General features: G+C 41.6%; 1 long non-coding RNA gene across 1 annotated transcript; it reads right to left on the reverse strand.

The window, feature by feature from the left end:
- Positions 1-2,451: 2,451 nt before the first annotated feature.
- LOC115658935 lies at positions 2,452-9,686 on the reverse strand. The gene is made up of 3 exons (XR_004002410.1): positions 9,607-9,686; positions 5,791-5,901; positions 2,452-2,629 (listed from the first exon to the last, which is right to left on the reverse strand). It is a non-coding gene; the product is annotated as an uncharacterized LOC115658935 (long non-coding RNA).
- Between the last annotated feature and the right edge of the window lie 252 nt (positions 9,687-9,938).

Below are 9,938 nucleotides of genomic sequence, written 5' to 3' on the forward strand. Positions count from 1 at the left end.
AATTCCCTCAGTACCCTTGGATGCATTACATCTGGTCCCATGGACTTGTGCATGTCCAGCTTTTCTAAATAGTCCTTAACCTGTTCTTTCACTACTGAAAGCTGTTCACCTCCTCCCCATACTGTGCTGCCCAGTGCAGCAGTTTTGGAACGGACCTTGAAGACCGAGGCAAAAAAAAACATTGAGTACTTCAACTTTTTCCACGTCATCTGTCACTAGGTTGCCTCCTCCGTTCAGTAAGGGTTCCATGCTTTCCCTGACCACCTTCTTGTTGCTAACGTACCTGTAGAAACCCTTCTTGTTACCCATCACATACTTTGCTAGCTGTAACTCCAGTTGTGCTTTGGCCTTCCTGATTACACCCATGCATGCCCAAGCTATATTTTTATACTCCTCCCTAGTCATCTGTCCAAGTTTCCAATTCTTGTAAGCTTCTTTTTGGTGTTTAAGCTCACCAAAGATTTCTCTGTTACATCAAGCTGGTCGCCTGCCATATTTGCTGTTTCTGCACATTGGGATGGTTTGTTCCTGCGCACTCAATAAGGCTTCTTTAAAATACAGCCAGCTCTCCTGGACTCCTTTCCCCCTCATATTAGCCTCCTATCTCATGCCCTTTCTTGTTTTGAATGTGGTTGTTTTGTATTTTCTGTCCATAAGGACAAAGCTGCCTCCTCATGCCAGAAAATGACATGTGGGCAGCTTTCCAAGGGGAAAAATGAAGCAAGTCATTCACTGCAATCCTCTCATCCACTGCTCCTCTACACTCCTCTTACAGAGGCCCGCACCAGTTCAGCGGCTCTGAACCTTCAACTCACCCCTAGCAATTCTAGCACAGGAGTTTGGGGATAATGTGTGTGGGGGCACAGAGGTCCTGAATCTTGGTCCGTACAGCCATGGTAGTCAATGGGATGTCATTGCTGGATGTCCTAAATTTGTTTGAATGAGACTCACGAGATAGCTAAAGCTCTTGGATGCACCCTGCTGACTGTAGCATATTAACAGAATAACTGCCCTTCGTACTAATACGTGAAGATCTTCTATTACATAGAGGCTTGATAAAGGCTGAAGAATGGATAACAACAACAGGCCATATTCTGCATGATGCTGAGCACACTGAAGTCATTGAGTGCTATAGATATTCAGCCCCTCTCATGTTTTGGCTCATTACTGTTGCTTAGCACTCATTGCTTCCTGCAGAACAGGTAGTGTGTTGCAGCACAGTCATGGTGCTGTAACATACCACCTCTTCTGCAGGAAGGGAGGAACAGGTTTCCAGTATGATTCAATAGAGTTTCCCCTTTAGGACAGTGAATTTCCTAGGGGAAAGGAGGGAATTTATAGGACTGCATAGAACACTTCACATTTTTAAAGTGCCACACAGACATTAACTACCTAAGAGCTAATGGGGCAAAGAATGCAGCAGTGCCACATATCACAAGGATCATAATAAACTATGAACTGGGGAATCCTTGGGTGGTATGTCCTAGTGGAAATAGACATGATGTAGTGGCTCCTAGCTGTAGCATTTCACCAGAAATGGTGATACACAGTGACACTCCCATACGAGATTAACATATGCTGGAATTACAGATGCATAGTCATGTTTTTATGAATTCTCTCTCTTCTAGCTGCTCCCCATCCCATCTATAGGTGGCTAAGGACCTGCCAGCTTTCATTCTGAGCTTCCAGTTTCTATGGTTTTATAATGCAGCCTTTAAAAAGGTCTAGGTGTGATTAGGTTTATCATGCTGTTTTACCATTTAAAAGATATAGTACACCTCTACCCTGATATAACGCGACCCAATATAACATGAATTCAGATATAACACCGTAAAGCAATGCTCCAGGGGAGCAGGGCTGCGTGCTCCGGCAGATCAAAGCAAGTTCGATAAAACGCCATTTCACCTATTACATGGTAAGATTTTTTGGCTCCCAGGGACAGCGTTATATCAGGGTAGAGGTGTACATACATAAAATACACTACCAAAGGCAGGTGACAAGCCTACCCCTCCTTCAGTTTGAACACCATGAACTAGGTTCTCTGCTGGTGTAGCTCCATGGCCTTCAGAGTGCATATGCATGGGGGGGGGAAAGGGGGGAAGGAAGGAGGGGCCGAGATTGGGGCACGGTGGGGATTTGCACCAGCTAAGAATCTGGCCCTGTATGTATGAGAGTGGGATCAATCTCTTTGTGAAGTGCATGACTCCCCACCCCAAGCCACCCCAGCTTCCAAAATGCAGGACACCTTTCTGCATTTAACACCACCCAACCATAGAGCTGACATATGCACATTAGAGCATTTCCCCAGGAATGAGCCACTGTGCATTCCATTCCATTATCAGATACAGGTACCCTTTCTTGGTTGAGAGTGGATACAGATAACTTTATAAAAAATCAACTGCGTAAAGTCATTCCTTCTCTATCATCTGAAATGCAGCTGTATTTTACATAAGCAAAGCCTTTTCTAAAGATCTAAAGTGTTTCACAACCCAGGCACTCACCATCAGGGTAAGCACTGGGGCTGTTTTGTGTTCCAGACGGTTACTCACAATTATTTCCTTTGTTCTTGAAGTGACCTATGTGGAGCAGAGAGGAAGGATTGTTCTGTATAAGGGCAGCTATTCTGAACCTAAAACATTTTGGAGAGAGGAAGAGGAATCTCATTAGAGACAAGAAGGAGAGAATTAGGTCACAACTTCAGGATGCCAAGATTTTTCTTTTCCTTTGCTTATAGCTTTTGCAGGGCAGGAACAATCTGCTCACTGCACTTGGTGCACCACTTTGTTAGTACAAAGGAATGCATTTAAATAAGGAAAAATGTAATTTTACACATTTATAGGGGAAGCCAAATAGCCATAAGGACCAACCAATCTATTGAGCTAAATAATTAGCATTTATCACAAAGCAGGGGGGGAAACCCAATCCATCTAAGTCAATTAAAATATTTCTCCAAAAGCAGTTTAAAAGCTCACCCAAAAGAATAAAACAAAGCACATCATGCCCACACATTTATTATGCAAAGGCAGAATTCAAAGAGAAGAACAGGGATGGAATTCTTGACATGTTGCAGGCTCTGGGAAGGTGAATTTTAAAACTGAGAAGCAAAACTCAGTTCCCCGAGCCAATATAGATCTATTGATTGCTCAGGACAGCAACCTGGAATCTTTAAAATACTGTGCTATTCAGAGCCAGTAAATGCATCCAAATTAGAAATCATTACATGGGTTTTTATATGAAATTAATCATGAATGCACTTTAGATAGAGCTCACTGTGTGACTGGAAAGATGGGATTATCATAAAGTGAGGACAAAATACACAGAGGACAACCAAAATGGGAAATTATGCCATTTGTAATAAGATCTACGGCTTGATTTTCAGAGCTGCTGAGCCCTCACAGCTTCAGTTGACTTCCACTGGAATTGTGGTTGTTCAGGACTTCTGGAATTCCAGCCCATATTGTGCATTATTATAAGAACCCAGAAACGAGCTTATTCTTCAGCTACAGTGTTAACATGTGGCTATTACCCAGTCTGTTCCCTTTGCTATTATGCTATATTCCTTTAAAAATTGCTTAGGATTTTGAGCACTCATCACACAATCTCTGGCATAAATCAGCTCTTCCCATAAACAGTAAATAACCAAATCCTCTTCTGTGTTTTCAGGAAAGAAAGTGAATACATGGTAATACCACCAGCCCCTTTCTGTTATTTGGAGAGGTAGGAAATATTGCAATCAGATTCTTCCAATTTAATTAATTCCCTAGTTAACTTGATTTCACATTTAATTCAATCCAAGCCTCATGAACCAAATCATTTGTATTAAAAATAATGTAACATCCACCCTTTATTTTAATCAATTTTGACTGCTTTAGGCTGGTTTAATGGATAATCTGATTACAAGATATATAGAAAGTTGACATTTAATTAATAAAAGGGGGGGGGGGAATTCTGAATAAAATCAAAGAAAAAAGAGCATATGGAAGGAAGGTGATATTAAAAAGTTGTGTTAGCCAGACACTGTTACTGGCATTATGGGAGCTGCTCTGTGCCCTTGTCACTGTGATATGCAGCCTGTGGTCATATGGATAACAGGTTCAGACACTTATTTTAGTTATAGTGACAGGAAGAGTATTGACAGAAATACAGAAAAAATCTGTAAATCTCACATGATTTCCCCTCAAAATAATTGCAACTAATTAACTGCACTTGCAGGCCAGATCCTCAGCTGGTGTAAATTGGCTTAGCTTCACTGAAGCCTGTCTAAGCCAGTTCTGGCTCTATATGTTCTATCATTTTCAAGGTTAGACAGTTGAGTACATAAAGGTTAAAGCTGGCTTTCTGTCTAGTATTTCTCTGTATAAGGAAGGCACAGGGTGTGAAGCATAGCTTCTGCTCCTAGGTTTCTGAAGGTGACAGTTGTGCCTGCTGAGACCTCCAAAGCACCTGAGTGAGACTAAATGGGATGTGAACCAGTGGCAATGTCACTGTGGGTTGTGGCAAAGCCAAAGGCACAGTGGTTGTCCACAGATTTACTGCACCTGTAATGCATCTTTTTATAATTCTGCTTAACCAGAGCAAGTACTTTTTTTGATGTGCTTGTCAAATATCTTCCTTGGTTTATTACAATAGTCACCAACGCTATGCTCGGCTGATGCAGCAACTCATGGTGTCGGATGCAATCAGGTGGTTGAGGGACATCTACATAGAACCCATCACTGGACGTCGGCAATACTAGGAGGGATGAGCTGGAGTGCCGATGAGAAGCGCAGTCAGGAAAGTAACAGATAATTTCCTCATGGATTGTATTTTCTAAATAGACAACCAACCTAATTCTCAGTTATTGAGGGACAATCTTCACTCATTGATATATTTTGTTTTCCACAGCCAAATCCCTGTACAACTTTTCATGACTGATGTACCCGAATATTCGGATTCTAATATCTAAACTATATTATTAAATCTATTCACCTAAATTTGGGTTATTGCTGATTATGTATCATATGACTTTTAAAAACTAACTTTATATTTGTGGATATTCTAAACACTATACGCAGATGTACACATACTCTTTTTCCAACCTATTTTAATATCTACCAGTACGTTTGCATGTGTTTTGCTGTAATGTCTTAAGCCCAGCTGTTCAGGAAGTGCCCACCAGAGAAGATTTTTTTATTTTCCATTGTAATCAGCTCCCAGACACTTGAGTGGCAAAGACGAAGGGAGTCCTGTAGTCTGTTGCTCAGTAGAGGGTGCACTTTCTAGTGTGTCAATACTGTACCCAAGTCCCAACTTGGTATGGGGGGCTGCACTGGGCTGCTGGAGATGTTGCTGTTTTGTTAAGCCATAATGCAGAAGTCCTGACCATTTGAGGTTTCACAATGATAGGTAGCTAGCACTAGTGTCCAGCCAAATTTCAGTAACCGAGTAATTTCTTTCTGCCTAAATTCTCATTGCTTTAATTGGATACTAATTCATCTACAGTTTCTCTCCTTCAGTTACTTTGTAGTATGACTGCTATGGTTATAATAGCTGCAACGTTCTACCCCATAGAGGCTGCATTCCAGTGAGGGGGAAGTGACGTGAACCTTAAATGGTTATAATCTGTGATCCTGTAAAGTGCTTTGAAGCTTGCAATAGATGCTGAATAACTCAATCAGCATAATAATGTATCAAAAGGTTTGAGGCTCAGTATGTTCCTCTACACCATAGGCAAACATATGTTCGTTTTCATAGAGGTTCCTAGGGAATTAGTGGCATGGATCCGTTCATGTTGACAGATTAGCTGAGCACCTGAAATCTGGTCTCCAAGGCCTCCTGATAAGAGTCTGTTCAGTAATGCTGAAGCATGCGGGCTGTCACAAGAGAGGTATTCCATCCTAACTTCAAAGCCTGTGGTGATTCCTGCAAAACAGAACACATATGGCTGTGTTCTTAGACAGAAGGGAACAGTGAAACAGAAAAATGTTGGCAGAGGACAGGTACGTTTCTCTAATCTCTGTTTTAGGGTCTGGTCTGGTCTGGTCCCATTGAAATCTGTAGCAAAAGTCCCAATGATTTAACTGATGCAGAACTGAACTATTAAAATGCCCTCAGGAATTTCATCTGCCTTTTGGAAGCTGCATAATGATACCGTTTTCCTGCTCAAGCAACTATTCGTAGAAGATACTTGTAAATTGGGGTTACAATGTTATAGGTAGTTTTGCTATGTCCAGAAATGGTTGAGTATCGAAGGTGGCCTTGTGTGGATTAGTGTTTGTGTAGTTATGGGAAATATTATAGGAGGCAGTCTGGCTTAGTTGATAGAGCACTGGACTGTGGCTTAGGCCACTGGCCTTTTAGGTGACCATGGAAAGTCATAACCCTTCCTTGTGCTTCAGTTTCCCCATTTGTAAAATGAGAATAATGATACTGCCTTCCTTTATAAAGCACTTTGAGATCTGTGGATGGAAAGTGCTATGTAAGAACCATGTAATAATTACTATAATCAATAGCAATTTGTCTGGGACTGGGGAAGGCACGCATTTTATAGATTCTGACCCAGTGTGAGTGAAATAAAAAACACAAACTCTAGGAAACAATGATTCATAATGAGTACATATTCCTTGGAGAGGAAAGACATTAACAGTGCCTAGGGATCAGTGTTGCTTAAGGTGTTTATTGATGATCTGCAGGAAGAAGCGAATGGTCTACTGGTGAAATCTGTCAATGACTAGTTTAAAGTAAGAAGAGGGTTATGAGACCTCCAAATGGAGCCAAGCAATCTGGAGCGTCAGGCAGCAAAATGGCAGGTGAGATTTAACTTGGTTAAACAGGCTAATTCACATACTCTAAACTTTTCTTTAATACTCTGAGTTTACAGAATCTTCAGAAGTAAAAGATCTAGGTATCTTCATAAGCAGCTTGCCATAGAGATGTCTGCCCAGCATCAGGCAAACTGAATACTTGGATTCCATAATAAAGAGAGAGAAGAAAAATATTACAATATTTTTATCGAACAATAGTATATTCTTTTCTAACATCCTTAGTTCAGTTTTGGTCATCTCGTCTGAGAAGAAACTGTACATACTGAAAAGTCCAGATAAAGGTGATGAAGATAGTGGGACTGTATGGCAGAATTTATGGGTGGAGAGAGATTGGGGCATTCAGAGCAGTAAATTCAAAGGGAAATGCTTCATGCAACACAGAGGCAATCTATTGGATTCACTGCTGCAGAAGGTCAGAGACAAACTGTGGGGCTGAATTTTAAAAAGCTATGAATAATTTTATAACTTATAAGTTATCAAGCATTTACAGTTATTGCCATTAAAAAACAGTGTCTCTGAAGAGATACCACACCACGGCCTCTGAGCCATAATGCAGTCTCTCTTGTACAGTACCACTGTAGTATGTATTAATTGTTGGCTCTTTGGTAGTGAACACTGTACAGATACTGATACACACACTAGAGCATTAATATGGGAAGAGAATAAATCTTAGGCTTTCAGGAATAAATTGGTGAATGTTTGGAAAGACTTGCTCACTCTAGATACCCAGCCAGCTGGGCAATTTTTGTGTAGATTAGAGAATATTCCCTTTCCTCTGATGAATCTGATATTGGCCACTGATGGAGGCAGGATATTGGTATAAGTAGACAGCAATCTGATCCTTCATGTAAGGGGTCAGGATCATTTAATGGCCTTTATTTCAGTTCCAGACCTTGTGCTTTCATTAGTCAAAATCTATATATTGTTCCCACTCTTGAAAGGCAGAACCCTACTCATTGTCCATCAGCTCAATTGCATATGAATTTGGCTTATTAAGATTAATCTTATTATGATGTGTGAAGAAATGATTCTGTAGAATCAGTATAATGTGGTCCTGGGCCAGTACAATTCACCACTAGTCACAGATTTGATATTAGAACTGTAACAGACTAAAACTGTTTTTTTTCTAAAAGGCTTTCACCACTTCACTCACTACAGAGAATCAGATTTATTTTAGATTAGCTGCTTTTATCATCTTGTCCTCTAGATGGCAGAATGATACTACACTTGGTAGATTTTTTTTTTAAATTACTGGTCATTGAATTATATTAAACCTTCTGACCCCTGCTCAAAGAAACCCAAACCAAAATACCTTGGATCACTCTGACACAATAAAACCATGAGGATGAGACATAGTTAGCTTTTGTGATGCCAGGTTAACACTTCTCCTTAACCTCTGCTTCTCCTTTAGCTCTTTCTCCTCACAATACAAGCTTGCTCTAGTCTCTTCTATCTTAAAAAAATCCATCCTTGACCCTGACATGCCTCTCCAGGTACTGCTCTCTCTAAGCTCATTTACTGTGCAGTGTGTGGAGTTCCTTTGCTCCAGTTCCACCCTAGACCACCTCCAATCCATCATCCGTTCCTTGCACTCCACTGAAACTGCTCTTGCCAAAGTGTCTAGTGACCTCTCCTCACTGAAGCTCAGAACAGTACTCCACCTTCCTCCACCTTGACCTGTCAGCTACCTTTGACACCATCAACCATGCTCTTCTTGAAATATGATACTCCCTTGGCTTCCATGACTCTGTGTTCTCTTGGTTCTCCCATCGCTCTAATCCAATGGTGCCCAAACTTTTCCTCTCACGCCTCCTCCTTACCAGTAATGGAATGTGTCTGGGCCCCTCAGGCTGAAAGTGGGGCTGTGGCCGGGAGCGGACCTGAGGGAAGAACGGGCCTAGGTGGCACTCCCTTTCCACCCCCCCATGGGGGCTGGCCTGGGCCCTGCTACACCAACTCTCTCCAGATGTTCTTCCACACCCCACAGTTTGGGGACCACTGCTCTAATAACTCCTTCAGCATGTCCTCAGAGGATCCTCCTCTTCCATCATCCAACTTCCTGAGGATTCCTCAGAACTCTGTCTTTAGTTCCCTTCTCTTCTCCCTCTACACACTACCTGAGAGTAATCTCATCTGCAAACAAATTCAACTGCCATCTATGCTGATAACCCACAGAGGTAGATCTTTACTCCAGACCTATCTCCTGTCTGAACTAATATCTTCTCCTGTCTTTCTGACATCTCTTGGATGTCTAGCTGTCAGCTCAAGCTCAACATAGCAAAAACAGAGCTCTTAATCTCCCCCCTCCCCAACATGCCTCAACCTGCCCCCGCAAGCTAACTCCTTTCTCAAGCATTGTGGACAACACTACCATCCTGCCAGTCACTCATGCCCAGAGCCTCGGCATCACAGTTGACTCAGACCTCTTTTTAGGTTCTCATATACAGGCTATGTCTAAACCTTGCTGATTCTTTCTGGATAACACCTCCAAGATATGGCTCTGTTATCCATGCACATAGCTAAAACTCTTATCTTAGTTCTCATCATCATCCTTCTCTCTGGCTTTTGAAAATCCTATCTAACCTGCTCAGAGCCATTCAGAATGCTGCAGCTAAAATCATTTTCTATGCCCGTCACTTTGACCATGTTACTTCTTGCTTTGCATCCCTTCCCTGGTTTCTTCTCCTTTATTCCATTAGAGATAAGATGCCTCTATTCATTTGCCAGCCCCTTTGTGGTCAATCACCTCTAATCAGCCCATGAAGCCAGCCTCCATCACTCACTCGAATTTTCAAACTAGTACCTTCATGTTTTCTCCCATGTTGTCCATCTCTCTTGGGAGGAGTTCCCCGTAAACATCTGCAAAGCTGCCTTATTATCCACCTTCAAATCCTTCCTTTGCTGTGATGCCTGGAAAAAACATGACAATGTTTAAGCTGGTGATGTGTAGGAACCATTGTTTCCTTGTACTCCTTCATCTACCTGGCTATTCCTATCTATTATCACTTGTCTTTCACTTGGATTATAAGATCCTCGGAGGCAGGGACTTTTTTTCTTCTGTTTACCCAGCACCAAGCACAGTGGAATCCTGGTCTCTGACTATGGTAATACAAATAATAAATAATACTACTAAGA

Source organism: Gopherus evgoodei, chromosome 10, assembly GCF_007399415.2.
Source record: "Gopherus evgoodei ecotype Sinaloan lineage chromosome 10, rGopEvg1_v1.p, whole genome shotgun sequence".
NCBI classification, from domain to species: Eukaryota; Metazoa; Chordata; order Testudines; family Testudinidae; genus Gopherus; species Gopherus evgoodei.